At 39.3% G+C, this 22,815-nt stretch overlaps 1 long non-coding RNA gene across 1 annotated transcript; it reads right to left on the reverse strand.

Moving 5' to 3' along the window:
• Positions 1-673: 673 nt before the first annotated feature.
• On the reverse strand, positions 674-22,397 carry LOC116067421. The gene is made up of 3 exons (XR_004109204.1): positions 22,385-22,397; positions 17,661-17,664; positions 674-880 (listed from the first exon to the last, which is right to left on the reverse strand). It is a non-coding gene; the product is annotated as an uncharacterized LOC116067421 (long non-coding RNA).
• Between the last annotated feature and the right edge of the window lie 418 nt (positions 22,398-22,815).

Raw genomic sequence — 22,815 nt, forward strand, 5'->3', positions numbered from 1 at the left:
GTGAACACCGGATTGGTCCAGCAGAGATGATTGCTGTCTCCTGATTGGTCGTCTGGAGGACAGCAGCCATTTTAAGCCTCATTGGACAGGAGCTCTGGCTCTCTCTTCACTCTGCCATTCCCAACACGTGCCTGTGTAAACCTGTGTCTTGTGTTTGCAGTTGTTGTGAGTAATGTTAACAGCCTTCAGTCAAAATGGTTGTTTTGGGTTCTTGGATTTGTTATCCTTCAACCATTTTGTTTTATCTGTGAATACATATTTCTTTGACTTATTTGCTAGTAGCAGTTTGGTAGGAGTGAGAAGTCCTTTTTTTGTTGGTTCCCTTTTTCTCCTGTTTTTGTTATTAGAAGCTTAGGTTAGAGCTTTGTCTTTTATTTACGTTTTGTTTTGGCTTAGGTAAGTTTAGTTTGTTTGGAGTGGGAAGAGTGGGGGGGGGGGGGGGGCACACATTATATTGCGTCCGGTTTACCCCTAGACATCAGGTCGTAACAATAACACTCTTCTGAATCACTCTGATCATCATCATCATCATCATCATCATCATCATCATCATCATCCTTTGTCTTCTTGAACCTCAGTCTGCCCATAGTTTCCAGATGTTTAGTTTTCTTCTTACTTTTGGAGCTTGGATTCATCTTTATGGTTGTTTCAGCTTCTCAATTATTAGTTCATCTGTGAATGTTTCACCAAAGTACTTTGCAGGCATGTGTGACGTTACTTCTTTAATGTCAGTCTCTGGTCATGCCCTGAAAACCATCTGGGTGTCCAATTCAGTCACTTAATCATGGACAGTTGCAAATCTGTTGCCCCTCCTTCTCTGCTGCTCCAGCTCCAGATGCAGTTTCTGGTGCAAGTATGTGGGGGATGGGACCAAAGTTGACTACCAAATGTACCCCTGAATCAGCTTGTAGAGGAGTAAGACAGGTCTGCTCTGACATCCATCGAGGCACACTGAATAAACACAAAACACAACACGTCCAAGAAGCATTACTTATACTTTTAATCCTACTCATGACATCATTGATTCAAAATGTTGCTACAAAAATATTACCTAAGTAAGAAAATATCATAAAATATGTACTTCAAATACTAAAAGTAACAACACAGAAAATATTCCACATTTTTAAACTGGAAATGATCACAATAGTCCTGTCAACTAACTAAGCAATTAAACAGCTAAACATTTCAACCAAACTTGTAGGCCTATATATTTGTTGGGCAGTTTAACAACAAGAAAACATCATATTTCATAAACATATGTTTGTTCTACACAAATCCTAATTCATTTTTTATGTCAGGTTACAATAATATCCAAAAGCAATTTGTCTTGGAAATTACCATTAGTCATTCCTGAAAATTACATAATTTATCTCTTTTCCCTAAGTTTTGGTGCTTGTGGTATAGCAGTTTTTACTATTCTCATCTAAACGTTTACCCTCCTGTAGATTATAACCCCAATGCTACAGTTGTCTCTGTAACAACAATATTAGTATGAACTCCAGTATCCTAATTCAAAAGTACATTCATCTCTTTCTTCGTCTTTCTGTCACTTTCACAACACTCTCTGTCTTTAACCAGATTAGTACATTATTGTACACTTAACTTTCCCTTAAAGTCATGCCTTTTTTCCATTATCCCATAAAACTTTTCCCTTTCTACAGCATACACTTAGCATCTTTTCTCAGCTTTCCTGACTATCTTTTGTAACAATTGTCACCCATTTAATATACAAAGTATATGAATTCTGTTTCATTAGGATTGAATTGACTCGCTGTTTCTTCACAGGAATCGGATTCATTCATTCTGTTTCCCACCTTCACAAATGTCACTCATTTCCTTGGTGCAATGACATAACCACATGTGACAGTGGAGAACTTTAGCAAAGTCAAAAACCTTATAGAATTATCAAATTTTTAATTATTTTATTCAAAGTAAAATAATTTTAGATGCCTCACCACTCAAAACAAGTGGTCCAACATTTTAAAATGGCAGAGGTGACAATCCTGAAGCCCATCAATCAGTCCTCTCATCTCTTACTTTCAATAGAGGTATAGAGGCTGGACTTTTCTTAATCGAGGGTGATCAATCACTGATTTGAGTTCCAGCAAATCACCTATGCCAACTATTAATCTCTCTTTTCTCCTTTTTCTTTCAGGCCTGAGCCTTATTTATCCTACTTTTATCCTCAAATTTTTCTCCCAATTTTTTCTTTTCATGCTTCAGAAGCAAGCATAATTAAGGCTTCCTAATTAGGACATTTTAAATTCTAATGCCATTTCTCTAGGTGTTTTATGACATTTTCTTTTTTTCTCCTTTTTTTTATCTATCAACATAACTCATTTATAAATTTGATGGATCCCAATCAAATAGTTACATAGTCAAGCAATAGCCACTTTAATGTTTTACTGGGCTGCACTCAACCCCCCTTCTCCTTTAGCCGCTCCGTCTCTGCCCTTAAGTGCAGGCAAGGAGTGGCCTAAACTTTCTGTGAAAACTTGAATTCCTAGCATTCTTGGGCATGCGCAGATCAGTCAGCAGTGTGATTTCACAGTGAGAGGAACTCCACAGCACCCAAGCTCACACTCAACCAAGAAGAATAACTAAAGAATCACTCAGCTTACTTCAACATAGAATTTCTTAATCTTACTAGTTTCAAAGCGGCAGATAATGCAAATAGCAATATACTATCACAAAATAGTTTAAACGATCTCAAAGAAATCAGAGAAAACTTAATGATCCTCAGCAAACAGACCAGCTGTTACTCCGTTTTTTCCTCAACAGACCACATTAAAACAACAATGACACGGGACAAAACAAAAAATACTAATTTGAAGCTTCTTAATTTTACTATATTCTAATCTATTTTCACGTCCTCCAAAGAAGGCTCATAAGTTTTTGCAATTTTTGAAAACGTTCTCCTTCAAAGAAGACTCATAAGATTGTTAAACAAAGTCCTCCCAAAGAAGGCTCATACATTTTAATACTTTGAAAACGTTCTCTTCAAAAAGAGTCTATGAGTCAGACTCATATTTTAGCCATAATGAACAGAATATCTTTCCTTACAGATAACTAAGACTCCTGTTCTCAACCAAAACACACACATATATATATATAGATATATATATATATATATATATATATATATATATATATATATATATATATCTAATATAGGATCATAAATCACGCATGTAGGCCTACAGCCTTTTCACACACAACAGAAACACCGCTGTTCACACACACCCTCTCATACACACTCTCTCATACACACAAAAAGTCGACATCATTCATCCATATAATTCCTAAAAAAAAAAAGAAGCATGCTTTCCGCCGTATTCTTTTTCTTTTTTCTTTCTTTTTCCTTATTTTGTTATCTAGGTATAGAATTCCAATGGGATGTCTGCTTCGGACACTATTCGTCAACAATGAATCGATTTGGCACACATTCTACCCTCAGCTCCCTGAAACTGGCTTGAACTTTTATCTAGTAAAAGTTCAAGACTACGGCCCAAGATCGCCTTTTTTCAAAGTGCTTTCTCAGATTAACGGCGTTATCCTTTATTCTTGTTATTTTCTCTTTATTCCTTTTATTTTCTCTTATTTCCTTTTATTTTCCCTTTATTCATTTTATTTTCTCTTTTATTTCTTTTTCTTTATGTTGTTCAAGCCGAATTTCCCTGGACAGGGTTATCAACTGTTTTCTTTAATCCATTTCCTTAAAGCCTTTTCACATTGTCTATGTGAATATTCCTTAATCCCTTACTTTATTTTCCTTTTTCTCTATTTCTTTAACTTCCTTAAGCCTTTATTTAGAACGGAACCTCCACCACACAGCAATCACTGCATGGCACACACACACACACACAGGTTCGACACGGTGCAATCCCTCAACGCACACACAGAGCCACACACGAACTGACCAGCGCCCAAAGTTGTGAGAAAGCTCACCTCATAGTCGACCAATGAAGCGGGAGTCAGTCCCTGGGTGCCCATGATGAAACGATGACCTGGGAGATGCAACCGATCCCATCCTCGTCGCCAAAATTGTGGTGCCTTTGATAGTAATGCTGTGATGCTGTATGAAGAGGAATCCGCCGACACTGTTCTTGATTATAAAAAGGTTTATTACAAGCAAAGATTCAGCATCAATTTTTACAAACTCCTGCAGAGAGCTTGGAGAACGACCAACCCAAATTCTTCCAAAAAGTCGTTCTGCCTTTTCTTTGTGTGCAGACAGCTTCTATCTCAATGCATTGTATTAGCATAGGACCTGATTTTGTAAGTATACCATTGGACCAGATAACTGACCAATCAATGCCTGTTATCTGGCACAACTCCAACAAAGGTCTCTTCTGTCTTGGGGGGACCTCTGCTCATGTTAACAATTTCCAGATGTGTGCAGTAAATGTGGGGTAAAGTTCATGCATCTCCTTATACCAAGAACTTAAGTCAAAGTGTATAGAAAGTTATAGACTGTCAATATACCACAAAGGCAGACAGAAGCTAATTGGGATCTTAACCCTTGTGTTGTTCCCCGGGTCACCAGGACCCGTTTACTTGATATTTTTAAACCAAGGACCCCTTAACTGGACGAGAGACAGAGCAGAGACCCTCTACTACATATATTGTATTAAAAAAAAATAAATAAATAAATAAAAAAAATAAAAAATATATATATATATATATATATATATATTTTTTTTTTTTTTTAATGTTAAACATTCATGTGGCACTGTGAATCCTTAGGAATAACTGTATATGTGGATGGCCTTAGTGACTACCTTACCTATAGGCTAGTTTGCTAATAATATGTTGGATTCATGGATTCTTTTCTAATTATTGAAAAAAACTTTTAAAAAACGTAACCATAATTTGGAGGCCCATCTGCATTGACTCTGAGGACCCCCTAGGGGTCATGGACCCCCTGTTGAAGATCCCTGCCCTAGAGTGTATCTACACTACAATACACACACACACCCACATGCACTAGCCTCTATCAAGGTTCCAATATATTGCTTTTCACCCTGCATGTGTTGTAGGATGATTCCAGCGGCACTCCATATCCTATGAAATTGTAACTTTGCATTGCCAATATGAGTAAGATCTCATGTGACAAGTGTCTGTACTTGGAGTGGTGGGGACCAGGCAATCTATTTTCATCAGCATGAAGAGGGGGGGGGTCAATTCACTCCAAAACAACCCTGCTTAAGTTTTGATTTTGTTGAAAGAGTGAACCTGCAAAACAAATGCAGGTGTAACAACACATCTCACTATGGTTTGGGATGTACTAGAACTTTTTAAACATGCTGCAGGTATTCATTTAATAGTATTAAAGATGATAAGGAAAAATCTGATTTTATTTATTACATTTTGACTTATGTTTATTAGTTTTATCATTCCCATCAGTTATAACAACTGGAGAAAATAACGAGATCTGGGAACACTTCAACATTACCACAACAGAGTCCGAAAAGGAATAAATTTAAGGGCAAGCTCAAATACAGTCTGACAGGTTGTAAACAAGCCAACCACTGCTTGCAAAAATGATCAAACAATAGGTCTGCACTGGCATGTACTGCTGCCACGGAAAAAGAAAGCCTCAACTCTCACAAAGGAGCTTACCTTCTAGCACCTTGCCCACTTTTGTATATTACCAAGCTCACTGCCAGTGATCGAGATGGAAGCAGGACAACCTTGAACGGTGGTGCAGAATCACTTCTGTGAGAGAGTAGCTTGTTTTAATCGGGGTGGTGATGGCGCAGTCGATATGACACATGTCTTTGGTGTGGGAGATCTGGGTTCAATGTGATACATCAACCAATGTGTCCCTGAGCAAAAAAAATGTTTTTGATGTTTTTTTTTTTAACCTACCACCAGTAAATACACCACTAGGTTTACACGTATTTTTGGAATTCATGTACAATAAATCTCATTTGTAGTAAATTATTCCTCATTTTTGAGTCAAAAAAGCAGAAATTTTAAATTATTTAGATTATTTCAGAGGAACGTATGTTGACGGATAATCAAAGTTTAGTCAGAATACTGTTTTGAAACCATTAATTTTTTTCATCAAATGCTATAAAATTGAATAAATCATCCAAAATTCAATGAAAGTAGTAAATTATTTTACATGCGAAGAGCATTGTATGGAATCCATATCATTTTTGGGTTATTTTTTATTTATTTTTTAAACGGTCAAATTGCAAATAGTCTCTTTTAACTTCATATTTAGGGCGCTTTCTCACCTGCCTCGTTTAGTTCGGTTCAATTGCACGAATAGAGTTTGTTTGCCCCGCTGGTGCAGTTCATTTGGGCAGGTAAGAACACGGCAATCGGCAACCAAAACTAAATTACCAATACACGACCCAAATTGTGATAAAATGATCTAGATGATCCTTGAATAAATATAGATTTGCCTTCCTGAGATAATTCTTAACAACTAATTTAATGATTCTAAAAAAAAAAAAAAAACACTGTGAGAAGTGAAGCCCTGTAAAGAGACAACAACTGCATCTTTTTGTATACTGTATGTAATGTACTGTGAGGATGGTATAGTGGGTGGATGCACATGCAATACACTATGCACACCATCCCATATCGCTCCGGTGTTGAATGAATCAGCTTAGGTCAGCGTTGCAGATCTGTGTGGGCTAATGGTCCCAAGCTAAACACCAGATATAGCTATAAGGTAAACATATACTGGACTCTCTCAAAGACACAGGAAACATCATCTGCCTGCTGCATGGGCCGAGCACACAAATACACACTGCAATTCTTGCAGCCTCAATAATTACAGCGGGAAAGGTTTTTTATATTAGCTATTTTTCACCATCATTATTTCTTAATCAAATGGTTTCTAGGATGGCATTCTTGGCAGCATGATGCTGATCTGTCAATCATGTGCTAGGTTCACACCCACACATAAGGAAGGTATATACTGTATATCTGCGACCAGATGGAAGCAACCCAAACTCACTGAACAAAGGTCAGCAAGGATGGATCTTTGTGACTCTGACCTCGTACACTTGGGAGAGCTCTTTTAAATGAGTGCCTGCAATTTTACTGCACATTCTAACAATACAGGGTTTAGCGGCTGTTGCAGTAAAATTTAGTTGGGGTTAGGGTTAAAAAAGGTGACTTGTCCCGCAGTGACGACAGTTACGTTTAGCAGAGGGTTACGGTTAGGGTTACAAAAGGTGACTTGTCCTGCGGTGACGACAGTTAAGTTTAGGCACCAAGACGACTAGTTAAAATTAAAAAAGTGGTTTGGGTTAAGTAGTCCTCCCGGGACACGTACACCTGTTTCCTGGGTGAAAGTCATGTTTTCTCCTTAACTTCTTCCGGAACATGAACTCTGCGGCCTGCGCTGCTCGTAGTTTCTCACAGAAGAGAGCAAGAGCAAGCAGCTAGAGCGTCTGCACTGTAAGAAAGCAGTCAACATATATTTAAGGGCTGTCACAGATATACTTATATCCAGGGTGCGATTTGTGAAAAGGGGGTGAATGTTTTTTAATCATGCACAACAATCATGAACATGAACTTAATCCCCCTTGCAATACCATGGATATAGAGCCACTTGGCTTGGCATGCCAAACACTTAAATATGCACTTTAATATACAATGGAAAATACAGCGCTTTCAAGCAGGACAGTGGAGTCCACTTTGTGGCGAAAACAAAATACTTTCCCCCAGGAAATGCTTGTCTGTGTCTTAATACAAACTACGATCTTTTTCCTAAACTTAACGAGTCGTTCTGGTGCCTAAATTTAACTGTCATCGCCGCGTGACGCTAATTGTTTCTGGCTAAACTCCACTACCACGGCCCCTGAAAGGACCGTCATCTGGCGGTGCCTGTAGCCGTCTTACAGTCACCTATTGGTGGCTAAACTGCTGCTGGTAGCCGGCGTCCCGGAGCTCTGTAGCAGCTAAATACCACCAGCAACTGCTGCTCGGATTCTATCATTATATGGCACTGTAGACTGTTCACGTTACAGCGCTTTACTTAGTTTAAAATACTGCTATTATAGGTATATAATGGTCTATTGGTAAAGTAGCATTGGTCACTTTTGGGGGGGGGGGTGTTTGTCCCCCAGGCAGGGATATGTAGACCAGAAAGGGGGAAATCCCATGCATCCCCCCGGAAAATCGCACCCCTGCTAATATCTACTGCATCAGTATTCTACCTAAAGTGAACAGCACGGTGTTTCATTGTTAGAATAATTCTACAGTGGAGTTCTTTTCTTAGCCAATCAAATGACTACACACTTAAATGTAAAGAAGAAATCAATAACAGTCATATTTAAAGAGTGAAACAGTGCACAATACAGGATTATTGAGGCATGCAATTATGTTTGTTAGGAACAGGCAAGTATGTAATGTGTTCCTACAGCCTTTCAGCCCTCCTCTTTTAATCTCTTAGATGTGTTTGGTGCACACAACACCGGCACTATTCTGGTCATTTTGACTGAGAATGTGCATTTCATTAACAAAGAGACTTCATGCTATTAATACATCAACTGCTCTTGATGCTGAAAATCCCATTAGTTTTCCCAAATGCAAATGTCAAGTCAATTTCTTAGACCGTAAATTCTCATAATAAAGATCCATGTTTTTTTGTTGTTCATAAAGGCTAACACTTTCACAGCAAACTCTTTGCCTCGCTGCATTATTTAAAACCAAAAAAAAAAAAAAAAAAAACATCTGCACATTAAATAGATGTCACAACATATTTTTTTTCATTTGGATGCATTTAATTAAATTGTCATTTTGCAAGTTGATGTGAATTTCAACTCAGCCTTGCAGCACGTCCAGCCACTCACTGGAAAAGAGAGCTTCAGCACATTTTGATACATAGGTCAAAGGCTTTTTATTCCCAGCTTTATGAATAAATAATGAGGCCTGCTGTGATATCAAATTAAATCATGGCTGTGAATGATGGCCCACACACAAGTTTTCACACAAAGTGATAAATCAGAACATACGTTTATTCTAGGGCTGTCAATCGATTAAAAAATGTAATCTAATTAATTACATACTCTGTGATTAATTAATCAAAATTAATCGCATACATAATTAACGGTGCCTGAACCGATACTTTTTAAGAAAGTAAAAAAAAAAAAAAAGAAGAACTAAACAACAGTCGCCGACATTAAAGAACGGCTTGTTTATTGCTAAGGCCATATGGTCAAAATGAAATGATTTAATAATAATAATAATAATAATAATGTAATAACTATAACAATAAATTATTTCACTAGTAAATTGCTGTTGAAGCACAAAACAACCACCAGATGGGAAAAGGACATTTAACAATAATTTTGAATGCACCACGAGGCTGTAGTTTACCAGTTTCATTGAACGTACCGTCTGTGTTGTTTTTCTGACAACGGCAGCTGCAGATTGTTACATACCGCTGTTGAATCCTCTACAGTGAAATACAGTCACACTTTCACCTTTTAGCGTTAGCTGTCAGCATTTTAACCGTGTTTAATCCAGCTACTAGCTAGCGGTAGGCTAACGTTAGCTGCTGTTGAGTATGGTGTTTGTGTTGCCTATATCGTCTGTTTCAGAGCATCAGAGAGAAGAGCAGACATATCAGTGGCACCAGATTTCGGTAGCCAACCCTATTCAAGAAGAAGATTTTTACAAGTAAATGTTCCAATCAATGATCCAGGCAGCGCATTCTCGTCTCCCTCCTTCATTTTACAGTCCAATGGTGGCTAGAACGGCTCCGGGTCAAACGTCAATATGGAATGGATTAATCTGCGTTATTTTTTTTAACGTGTTATTTTATGTTATTTTGACAGCCCTAGTTTATTCATTAAGCTGGTATAGATGTATTTTTGACACTAGAACCGCCATAGGCCTACCGTTTGCTATTGTAAAATAAAAAATGTTAATTATTCCATCATTATGTATGTTATGTTTCCCTCCTGCCCTGACTTTAAATAACCAATTCTGCACATGCCTACAGTATATTGTCATAATGATAGATTAACGTTTATAAGACCAAATAGTGTTTTTTTTGGGTGTTTTCACAAAAGTCTTTACACACCGGGGGCATTTTTTTGTTTATTTATTAATCACACGTCAAAATATTCTGTTGATGATGTCACGAGCACTTTTACACAGAACGTGAGTATTACGCGGCGATAGTGTCGTGATTTTTTTTTCCCGAAACAAGGGTGATTTTTCTGAGCTTTCGCAACATGAATAAAAACATCATCCAATCACGTTGTGTTTTACGTATGAGGATCACAATACAACAGCACCGAGGCTGCTGTCCGTACCACAGACTGTATAGATGGCAAACCTCTGAAAGTCAGTGTTTACCAAAGACACTTTCCTTTTTTACCTTTCACAATAAAAACCCTGGACATATGCTACACTGTTTTCCAGAGGGAATTACATTCACTGAGTATTTCGCTTAAAGGAAACTCAATAAATAGCATACAGTAGATTAGTGTTAGCGTTTCCTGCTTCTGAGGGGGAGACAGGGCCGGAGTCTCCAGCGTCCCCAAGACCTCAAACTGTCCCACTGACATGACTGATGAGCTGCAGCGAATATTCAAAACTTTTATTGAAAACTGTCGCAAATTTGCATCGCTGCCAGCGTGAATAGTTTTGATGCAAAATATTCGCAGTCGATTCAAATAAATCCTCTGGGAACCAAATTTCATGGCAATCCATCCAGTCGTTGTTGAATGGTTTCAGTCTGGGCCAAAGTGGTAGACAGACAGAACAACATTGGCGATAGTGTGGCTAAAAACAATGGCTGACAGGACTCAAATGGCACCGGACAGACTTTTTGGTATAAAACATATTAGTGTCATTCTAGTTAATTATTCTTCAATGTTTTGTCTCCAAACAAAAATGGGTTTTCATTATATCACACATCTGCCTCCAATATTGAATCCAATATTCACCTTAAATATGATTGCTGTATTATGTGGGCCCTTGGAAAGACGTTGACCAATGTAAGGTTCTGCCTTGCTCTCACTGCACAGCATTTATCACATTTGTATTCCTATCTTATAAAAAGACCATTTATGCAGGATAATGGTCTTTTTATAAGCTAGGAATACAAATTTTGATGAAGATTTTTTTCTTGCCCGTCACAATGTTCTTCAAATTACGAATACAGACAGTCCTTTTTCTTTCACACAGGCACCGAACATATGTGCATGTCAGCCATCAGCTAATATATTTGCTGTGCATTCAAGTGCAACCCTTGACAGATGTGAGGTGGCGCAAAGTTTTTGATCAGTAGGCCAGCGTCAGCGATAGTTGTTTGAGGTGGGCTTGATGTGTCAGGACCCATAGGAACACGCTTCCTGACTGACAGGACGGCCTGTGAGGGAACAGGCACTCCCTGTCTCTGATCAGTATGGTAGATGGTAAGCTTGAGCTATGTCCTTATTATATCTAAGTTGTCTGTATCCAACATGGCAACCTATGCTATACATGCACTTAAAATGTGGTATATTATTCTCCTACTCTGATTGGTTGAAGAAATGTAAACATCCTTCAAAGGTTGTTTTTCTCCCTGACAATAATTATACTGTACCATAATTTCCTGCTGTTGCACTGTTAAATCAGAGTGTCAGTTGTTGGACATTGGATTCAAATCAAAATGTGTAATTTAAAACTTTAGTGCGTAACTTTTTTATATTAATGAGCGTCCGTTACATTCAAGCCATTGCCAAATGAGTTGCTACAAAGCTAATTAAGACTATCAGCTCCACACAACTCTCTCTGGATTTCTCAGTGTGACTATGTTCAGAAGATTGTGGCGTCCGGTGACTTTCCCGCACAGAAACTCAGTGAAGATAATGACCTCTTCTGAAGAGTCTATGTTTTTTTAATCCTCCGTGTTCCTCCTTGGCTACTAGCAACTGCATGGGGGAGGGGGGAGGGCTGTGCGCGGTGCACGATCACGCAAGGCTTGTATCATGTGGACGCACCGACAACTGTGTTGTTGTCATTACTTAGAATTTCTCATGGGGGCGACAGAAACTACGCAGAGTTCTTTATTTTTGGCATTCTTGCATTTGGCATTTACTGTATGTATTATCCTGCTTTGGTTTAATGTTGACACATACAGAATATGGACAAAATAATAGGAACACCTTACAATGCAATGCAATCCGCAACTACACAAAAATAAACAGACCCTGTATTAGAAAGGCCACAGGACGTGTGTCTTTGTTGAGCTGATCTTCAGAAGAGATGATATGAAGAAGTTTCAAGTTGAGTTTATGTATAGAGCGTATTTAAAAACAACAGAAGTTGACCAAAGTGCTCTAGGCTACAATAGTAAATAAATATATAATAGGACATATTAAAGACAAGTGGCAAACATAGATACAGAGTTAACTAAGAAATTGAATTATTACAATATAGCAGAATTCAGCAGTGTCTGTATAAAATATTTACATGGATATGCAATAATTCTACGTCAAAATTAGTGTAGTCTAGGTTGTTTTAACAGAGCAGTGTGAAGCTAATTATGAAACAGTTCCTCAGTATACTGTCCTTGTAATGAGTTGCTTCTTTAAAGCTCAACAGTTAGCTTACATTGTCAAGTTCTCCAAAAAAACACAAGGCATAGCTTTTCTTGGGGTTCGACGAAGAAAATTTCCTTATTGTTTTTATACGTTAGCCGACAGGGGGCAAACGCCCTGCAACTTAAGAAAACACATGCAAATAGACAAAACCCAAGCAATTTAAGAAGACATCTTCATTAATTTGACAACACATGTGTAGCATTCAGAAAATGCTCTGCAAATGCACACAACACAACCAAATACATAAACGATGCAAAAAGAAAAGCACACAAACCCCAAAAACTAAAAATGCAACAAAAAAACGCTGCATCCAGATTACACAACGGAAGTTCTCCAGACCTCTAGAGGGAGCAGCTAAGTGGAACAGCTGGAATTTCGACCCCACGGGAAGAGAGCGCTCTGCCTTTTTATTAGAGTCGGGTATGGCTGCAGCCTGGAGAACTCCTGTCTCATGCCTCCCGTCCATAGACTGTATATTAAAAATATATATATACACACACACACACACACACACACACACACACACACACACAATGCTCCCGTCTCATGCCGTCCCAGCTCTTGCCATCCCCGAGCTTCGACTTTTCAAAATAAAAGCTGGCGTCTGGTCCCTATGTCTTCGTACTTTGGTGTTTTGGATGTTTGTGAACTAAACAGTACGGCAATTGTGCTAATGAATACAATAACTATTTCAGCAGATGTCTTACTTACAACACGATGGAGTTAGCAAAGCAGTTTTGTGTTTATATGCAGGCGGGATTTATTCAGATTGATAAATCCCACGGTAAATTGACAGGGAGGGACTATGAATCCTGTCTGTTTTTTGTTTTTTTTGTATTTCAAGAGCGAATTGCTCCACAATATGAATACAGATTGATCACTTATTTTGTTGGTAACCGTTGTTGTATAATCACAATATTACACTTGAGGAGGCCTACACTTCAGTGATGCGCCTTTCAGACCTCGAAATTAAACCCTCTCATGTAATAAGGCTTAAGCAAACGTCAACGTTAAACGCTGATGCAGTTTTAAATGTTTTATCACCACGAGTTTACAGACGTCTCTGCTGTGCACCGAGCCGAGACACACCCACCAAACGAGGGGAAACATATCTCAAACATAGACTTAATATTTACAGTCTATGATCTCAAAGCAGTTGCACACCCTCTCTCTCTGCTCCCTCTAGAAGCCTGGAGAACTTCCGTTGTGTAATCTGGATGCAGCGTTTTGGGTTGGTTTTTTTTGCAGCGCATTTATGTATTTGGTTGTGTTGTGTGCATTTGCAGAGCATTTGCTGAATGCTGCACATGTGTTAATTTAATGTCAAATTAATGAAGATGTTTTCTAAGTTGCTTGTGTTTTGTCTATTTTCACGTGTTTTCTTGAGTTGCAGGGCATTTGCCCCTGTCGGCCACCATAGTTTTATACTGTAAAAAATGTAACAAAGAGCAAAGGACAAACAGAAATGAAACCAATACAGATACCCAAAGTATAGTGCAAACCCACAACTTAAAGCAGCAGAACATGCTCAGTCATAACTTAAAGCCATGCTAACTGTAAATTTAGTGATTTGATATTAGAAATCTCCTTTTTTACATTTTTTAGTAATAGATACAGTACTTGCAGACAAAAATGCAGCAGGAGAAAACAGCACTGGCACTCTGCTCTGGAGCGCACTCATTTGACTTCTGATAAAATTTACAACTGAAAGTGAAACTTAAACTATAGCTACTGCTGCTGGTTAGCCTAAAGGGGGCACTGCTGCACACACAATTATGCTGAAAAACCAAACTCTTTCTTAATTTACTTCGGAGAGGTCAGAACACTCAGATTTCCTTAGAGGTTGTGCCTGAATGGAGCATAGTTAGTTTAGACAGAACACAGGCCGTGCCTGCATGAGCTGATTGGCAACAATGAATGACTCATTCATCTCATGATTGGCTATCAGCTGACTGGTAACATCCGATCATATTCATGCAGATTAATGTGATTGAAGAACCTGTTTTTACGACCAATGATAGCCTTCATGAATCTGAAGCTTTTTTTTTTAATTTATTTTTTGTTGCCATTTTTAGGCCTTTATTTGACAGGACAGCTGAAGACATGAAAGGGGAGAGAAGGGGGAATGAAATGCAGCAAAGGGCCGCAGTTCGGAGTCGAACCCGGGCCCGCTGCGTCGAGGAGTAAACCTCTATATATGGGCGCCTGCTCTACCAACTGAGCTATCTGGGTGCCCGAATCTGAAGCTTTGATGAATGAAGATTTCAAGCTGATGTCAGAGTAGGGAAGAGAACTTTCAATCATCTGTTGGACAGTCAAAATGAAGACTGTCTTGATCTAACTTCTCCACCCACTTGATTACAATAAAAGAAGTCACATAATAAAGCAAAGAGATAGTATGTCCATTATTTTTTATCCCGGTGAGGACAAAATATATCCCCCCGCCCCCTCAAAGTGATTAATGCTACTTCACCAATAGACCATATATTATATTCCTAAAATAGAAGTATTTTAAACTAAGTAAAGCGCTGTAACGTGAACAGTCTATAGTGCCATAGAACCACAGTTCGAACTACAGGGGAGCAAGACATGGGCTCCCCTGAAGACGTGATTTTTGAAATTTTGGGGGGTCTCTAAAAATATTGACAATGTGTAATTTTGACGTGCAATTTCAGTTTTGTGTAATGTGATCATCGTGGGTTATTATGTGTAAAATTGCAAAAATATCATTAATCCATGCATGAAGGCAATTTAAACCTAATTCACTTCAATAAAGATAACTATACATGCTATTCTTGTCATGAGCATCAAGGCGTGGTGGCGCTGCAGTGCAAATTCAACTCATGTTAAGTACATGTAACTCAAAGATTCATAGAAAAAATATAAACGTTGGAGGCCATTAATCGGCACGCAAAGTCCTTGAAATCCATTCTGCAGTTAGCCTCATATAGCCATGGCAAAAAGAAAACAAGGCAGTTTAATTAATTTTGGTTTTACTAAGAAATTGTGTAGCGATGACGTTAATAGCACGACCGATTCACCTGCTGCAAGCCCTGTTGGCACACCTCCCGCCAGGGTGACAACGCAAGAAGAAGCTGAAGAAATAATGTCCCCTCTGGCTGAAGATGGTGGTGGTTACAGCTCGTCAGAGGCCGGTCACGATCCAACCTCTCTTGCTCCTCTCTCCCGTTAAATTGGAACAGCCAGCAGTGGCGAGACTGGAAGAGCCGATATACATGGCTGTTTGTTAAGGATAGAAGCTTGGGGTGCATCGCTTAGGCCTAATTGAGGGGTAGCCTGAGTAACTTTAACCATTGTTCATGTGAAATCTCAAAGAAAGCCTGATGCTTTGTTTATAGACTATTTGTGGGTGGCTGTTTGCTGTTTGACCTATCAATTCCTGTCGATAAAGTATAATAGGGTCAATCCTGTATAGTGCATACACTTGTAGCTGTTATGTATCTTTGTAAGTCGCAAGCGCACGACCTCCCCCCCTCCCCTCCATGTGATATAGTTATCCGCCAATGTAGCACTCCATGTCATGTAATTACTTTCTGTGACAGAATCCTTACAGTTATCTATATATTTATTTATATTACTATTGTAACATTATAGTGTATATGTCTCTACGTAGCCACGAGGCTCAGTGGAGTGATGCTGCAGCCCCTTTGTGATGCTGCACTTTCCATTCCTCCCAGGCTCCAAAACAATCCATTCTGTTTCTGGAGATCTGCCAACCCTGTAATTACCACAGATACTTTTTCCCTCCAATTTTAACAAAGAAACATGTGCAGTTTGTGTGCCCTCATGCAGAACTAATCAGCCCAAAACAACTTAATCAGTGAGAAAAATGTGCTAATAATATTATAGTACCTGTAGTGTTCTGCACAGAGCTGTGAGGGGGCCACATCTGATTTTTGTGTGGCCGCAGTAGCTAATTTGGGATGGTTGGTTGAGGCAGGATCAAAACAGCCCGGAGCAGAGAAGCGACATGGAAGGTAGTTGCGATTGAAGTGATCCGCCGTGTGGATCCAAACGTTTAATCCAACGATGACTTCTTGATAAATTGCACAAAAATCTTTTGTTCCTCCAGTCATCCTACACTTGGTTCGCACGTGCTCCTGAACATGATTCAGATTTCATTTTTCTACCTTGTTTACAAAGCTGTTTTCTTTCTCAGCACCATGGCAACATGATTATGTCATAAGCTCGAGCAGCTACTTTCAAGGACGGGGCAGCTTTCTGTTTGGCAACCCCCAGGATGAACGTTGGATCGAATGAAAGAAACTCCAAACCCTTGTTGTTGCCGAAAGTCCGTGAATCAGTGGATGTCTGGAGGAAATTTATTTCATATTATTCTGAACTCTTGAACATTATTACATACATTCAGTGTTCACCACAGTGAGTAGTGTCAGGTTCTTTGCAGCAGCAGTCATTTACTGGTAAATAGAAAGGTAGGTGGGCAAGGTGTGATTTTGTATCATAAAACAAGCAATTACTAACTTAGAAATATCTGTTAATATTGCACAAAATCATTGCTCTATGGCTTGATTCATAAAAAACAATCTTTTAATATATTCCAAGGTAAAATGTTAAATAATAATATCTATATTCACAAGTAGTTTTTATACAGTGTATGTTTCGGTTGCACTTTTGCAATTATACCTTTATTTACCTTACAGCTGTTTTGTCTCTTTATTGATATTCTACTTTATATTTTATTTATTTTTTAAATGTATGTAGCTTCATATTTTCATTATATTTTTTTATTGTATTTATTTTCATATTTATATTGTAGAGCTGACTCTTAAGAGCAATGCACAAAGGTTCCTATTTACCTGCACGGCCCAGTACCTGTGCAAATGGACATTTAATCTAAATTTGTGTTTACTGACAGAAAGCCATTGTTTAACCAACTATGTCCACCAATACATCATAGAGCTCAAGCCTGCTATGAGTAATCGGTGACTCAGTTTAGTTGGGTTTACCCTCTGCCGAATTCCTGAGACAGTGGAAGCAAAATCACAGTACCTCGTCTTAATAAAACTTTGGCAACCCACAATGCTATTCTGCTAATCAACAGTTGATGGTAACACGCCTCAGTGATCACTCCTCATAAGATTGTGTTCCTTAGTGGCGGGTAGGCTCAGTGGGTAGAGCAGGCGCACATATATTTAGGGGTTTATGCCTCGACGCAGAGGTCCAGGGTTCGACTCCGATCTGTGACGATTTCCTGCATGTCTTCCCCCTCTCTCTCTCCCCTTTCACACCTGTCGTGTCCATTAAAGGCGGAAAAGCCCAAAAAAATAATCTTTAAAAAAAAAAAAAAAAGATTGTGTTCCTTCAATTTTTAACTGGTTCCAGGTTGATTTAATGCACTACCTTTGTGGAAATCTGCAGCTTGAGCGGCTGCTGATCCTAGTCCTGTCGCCCACTGGCTTCGCTCTAGTTCTAGCACGCCAACGCCGACGCACTCCCACCAGCATTAATTTCTCCCCCGGGCCAACCCTGAAAACTTCCTCCTCCCAGCGGTCCAAAGCTCCTGTGAAATCCAGCGGTGTAAACACCAAGACTCCCCCGGTGCTCCGAGTTCCCAGGCCTGGCAGCATGGCTAACTGAGCTAACTAGCTGACAGCAGCTTCAGTTAGCAGCAGCCAGCAGTTAGCATTACTTACCCGGAATTTCCACCGGGTGCATCTGTGCTGCGTTCTGCCGTTGTTTTGTTCCCTCCTCTGCCACGAGGCATACCACACCGGCAGCGTCTCAGAAGCGGAGCGTCTTGCTGCCCGACTCACAGATTTATTGTCTCTACAAGTACTTTACAGAACAATCACGTGTTTATTAGCTAGTATCTACCTTCCACTCCAAGCACTCCTGCAGTTTAACCTGCCTTCTCTTTTCTGGCTTATAAAAAAGATCTGTGATGTTTGTTATGTTTTTCCACCAGGATGAATCGTCATCCGTGGTGTTGTAGAGGAGACATGATATTGGGGGCATCTTTCAGTGAATTGACTGGATAATCTCGCTGTTTCACTTCCTGCCTAGATCCTGCCGCGTATCTTTAGCAGAGCGGAGAGCGGCTCCATGCACGCTTCTGGGATGCGCCCCGGCTGGTGGAATATCAAGCATTGACTTGGATGGCTGCGATCACATGCGGGGGTCATGGCGCCTCTGGAACGCAATAACAAGTAAATCTGTCTGTCCATCAGGCAACTCCGTAAATCACCAAGAGTCGAGTCAGAGCAGCCGGAGGGATCATAAAACATTTCTCCATAACATGTGATGCAGTTTTACCAAAATCGGTGGTGGTGCCGTAAAGCGTTAAGCACTACTACTGGGCAATCATACCAGCCCAAGTTACATAGTGTAAGAACAGGCCATCAGGGTGCTAAGTGGGAATGACAGATGCACCTTTCTGCCTGTCACTAGTCAGAGTAGCATCATGAATTTGTTTGAATATTTTATGGTAAATAAGTGACATGTTGCTTTAAACAGGGTGCAACTCAAAACTGTTTGTTTTCTCAGTCAACAAAAGCTGATGACAGATCTCAATCAAGCTTAAGTCATTTAAACCCGATATTACTTCTAAATAGTTAAACCTAATAGATTTGAAAGGCATTTTAAAGGGATTCAGAAAAGCACTTTTGATACCGTTAATCACATTGAAATATATATATATATATATATATATATATATATATATATATATATATATATATATATATATATATATATATATATATATATACACACACACACACACACACACACACTCCCCTGCTGCTCCATTCTTGCTATTATATAGTCCCCTGACTGTAACTATGCTTGCTGGCTTTTTGACAGTTTCTGTCAGCACAATCTATTCTTCTTCCTGCAGATAACACAATTAGTTCCCAGGCTGTTAAATGTGTTAAATGGCCTAAAGCTTGTCATGGATATCCAAATGGTTTGCTATAAATGCCATGTTAATGTTACAGACTATTAACAGTCCAATAAAAGTCTCAGGAGAAGACTCCGTTAAAAAGTATTTCATGAATCAATAAATTAGAAACTATGTTTTACATCACTGACACTTATTTTTTTTTTGCCTAAATCAAAATGATTACATAGCAGCAGTGAACACAGTGCCATGGTGACTAAAGTAATTATTTCATAGAGGTAGAGGCTTGACTGTAACTGTTTCTGGTAATTGACTGCACATACTGAGGATACTTAAATGGACTATTTTAAGTCACTAATCAAGCATCAATTTCTTATTTAACGGAGTTTAAATAAGGAGCATTACTAACTCATATTGCTATCTCATTCCCTTAGACTCTCTGCCAGTCCTACGGTCTCCCCTGCACACATTATCTGTTGCAGGAAGCCTGCTGGGAGCTTTTCCATGGATGATATAATAGGCAGTAGGGATGGCTGGCAGTGGGCTTTCAGTTGGATGACGTGGGAGGGCTACATGCGTCAGAAAATGGATGAGGCAGAGTAAGTGAGTGAGGTAGGGAGGGAGAGTTAGCAGAGTCTCTGCTATCTAACAGCGCTGGTTCGACAATGTTCTCCTAGGAGTTTCCTCTGATCAGACAGAGATGGGTGAGGAAGATCAGCACTAAAACTCAGAGCTAGACAGGGGCAATTCTAGGATCAGAGCTTTAGGGGTGCCTGTAGTCTCTCATTGCCAGACCTTCCTCCACAGCCCTGCGGAGGAGGGTCTGGCTAGTCCACACAGCATTCCGGGATGGGAGAAAAAGGGATGTCTGTCACCTTACTCTTTCTTTGTGTTGGCATTCACAATCAGTTTAGGCGGCGCTAAGTGCCGGACGGAGCAACGGTGCCGCTGCAAAATAGCCTCGGGAAGGAACTTGTTTTGGTGGAACATGTGGACATTCTAAAAGTTGTTTTAGTCGTGCAACAGAAAACTCAGATTGGACAGATAGTCTAGCTAGCTGTCTGGATTTACCCTGCAGAGATCTGAGGAGCAGTTAACCATAGTCCTCACAAATCCACTGGAGTTTGGATTACAACACAAAGAAAGAGGAAGGTGAGTGTAGAATTCTCTTTGGATTGGGTTTTAGGAGTTGAGCATCGCCGTGGTACATCGGCAATAATGTATGGACAACAGGTGTTTCCGTTTAAGCCATTTATTTACTCTGCACACATTCAGGGCAAAAGCAGATGAGGCTTGACAGTTATGTGTTTTTTTTCTATAAATGATAAACAGAAAAGACATAACGTCAACAAACTTAACTATTAGATACCTAAACAAACAATACGTATAAGTACTCTTATAGTACTATATAACAGATAAACATTAATTTGACAGTTACATAAGAAATCTAACTAAACCAGGTTATAAGGATACTGGTATTTCCTAAAGGCCACAATTGACAAATCATGTGCACTACACACACAAAATATTGTTCCTGTAGTCTCAAGGCAAACCGGCAAGATGACAATTCAGCATTTACCAATATATATACTGGTCTAGCATTAAATCACATCCACTTGCAAATAACCATTAAAGTAATACAACGTATGAGGAAGGCACTAAATTCACTTTTTCACGCACAACAATAGGATTTACATCTTAATCATGAGGACAGAAGGCCCTCACATGCTGCCTCATGTTGCTGCCAGCCAGGACAGAGGAAATGGGTGGTACTTATAGAGTAGGCCATGATTAGTAGTGAATGAAGTCAGGTGAGTTTGGACCATGATTGGGAATGAATGAAGTCAGGTGAGAATGGTTGAGTCCATGCCATGAAAGTGGGCCACTGAATAGTATATTCAGTGGCTCTATTCTACAGTGAGGGACATCCGGACAAAAACAGGGCCATCCAGCGGAATTTCCTGCGGTACGGGAGCAATAACGGAAGTGGAGCGTTGTCGATATAGACTAATTTACCGATTAATAATAACCAGACCTGCATAAACATGACCACAATCTGGATGCTAACGGTGGACTCTGGTGCCACAGCCCTGCGCTTTATACACCGCCATCAGGGTTTTCTTTAGCTTTGGGGTTTGGAGACTACACATTTATATCAGAAATCTGCTTTTCAACCTTGGGGCATGAAGATTGAAGGACATGGGTATTAACCTGGCACCGAGGGTTTAACAAAAGACATGTAGGATCCAGCTTGACTCTACTGGGGACAGAAAGTAAAGATATCGCAACCTCTGCTGCTTCCATTTTCATCATTTTTGTTTAAGCATCTGTCTGAGGGCCTTAACTTTAACTAATGAAAAACTAAATTACTGGAGTGACCCTTTAAAGTAGCCCTCATGTGTTATTGTGATTTACAATGGTTACAATATGAGTCAATTGTGCAATTGACTTCACCGTGTATGTTTGCTGTGCTGTTTGGACATTCTTATCATTAGGTTTCCTTGTGGAAAATAATAACAATCCAAAAAGCCCATTTACACCTCATGACAGTCTGCTCTATTAGCCACCTGAGGCTGTTATTGGATAATAGCTGCATTATTGTGTTTCTGTCTGCGTTAGCAGGCAACAAAACCTTATAAAAGTCCATAATTATTTACAAACAAACTTATATAACTCAACTGTGACAACAAAGTCAGTAAATTGTGTGGTTGCCCGAGTGCAAGGCTCAATCAAAATCTCATGGTTTCCCTATTTCTCGGGTTTGGAGCTATGTATATGTATATGGCTGCCACTCAAATCTCTGATTATGGCGTGTCATGGAGTGAGAGTGGACATTGAAGGTATGAAGCATTATAGGAGAAGAACAGGCAGATCAAATAAGTGGTAAAATGTGACATGAATATACTATTTCTCTGCTGCCACTGAATTTCTCCAACACTGAAATATTGTGTGCGAGTGTGAATTACATGCGCTGATAGGATCTTTAACACATCTCACACAAGTGTTAATTTGAGTTTAGTGGAGTTTTTTTTTATCTCTGGTTTAATCACTGTGCTATAACTGTCTTAAACAATAACGTCAAAACTGATGGGAACAGTTTTTTTCTTTAATCCTTATGTGTTATTAACAGCGGATCAAATGACAAATACGGTGTTGCTTGTATGACCCTTAAAACCCCACGGAGAATTATCATATATTAGATTGGATTGACTTTATTGATCCCAAATTGGGAAATATCAGTGCTACAGCAGGAAAATATCAGACACACAGCACACGTACAGAATATCCAAGAAATAATAAATAGGATAGAATACAAGGACAACTATTCAAAAAATAAAGTAAAAAAAAATACAAAGAAGAGAATGTACA

This window comes from Sander lucioperca, chromosome 5, assembly GCF_008315115.2.
Source record: "Sander lucioperca isolate FBNREF2018 chromosome 5, SLUC_FBN_1.2, whole genome shotgun sequence".
Classification (NCBI taxonomy): Eukaryota; Metazoa; Chordata; class Actinopteri; order Perciformes; family Percidae; genus Sander; species Sander lucioperca.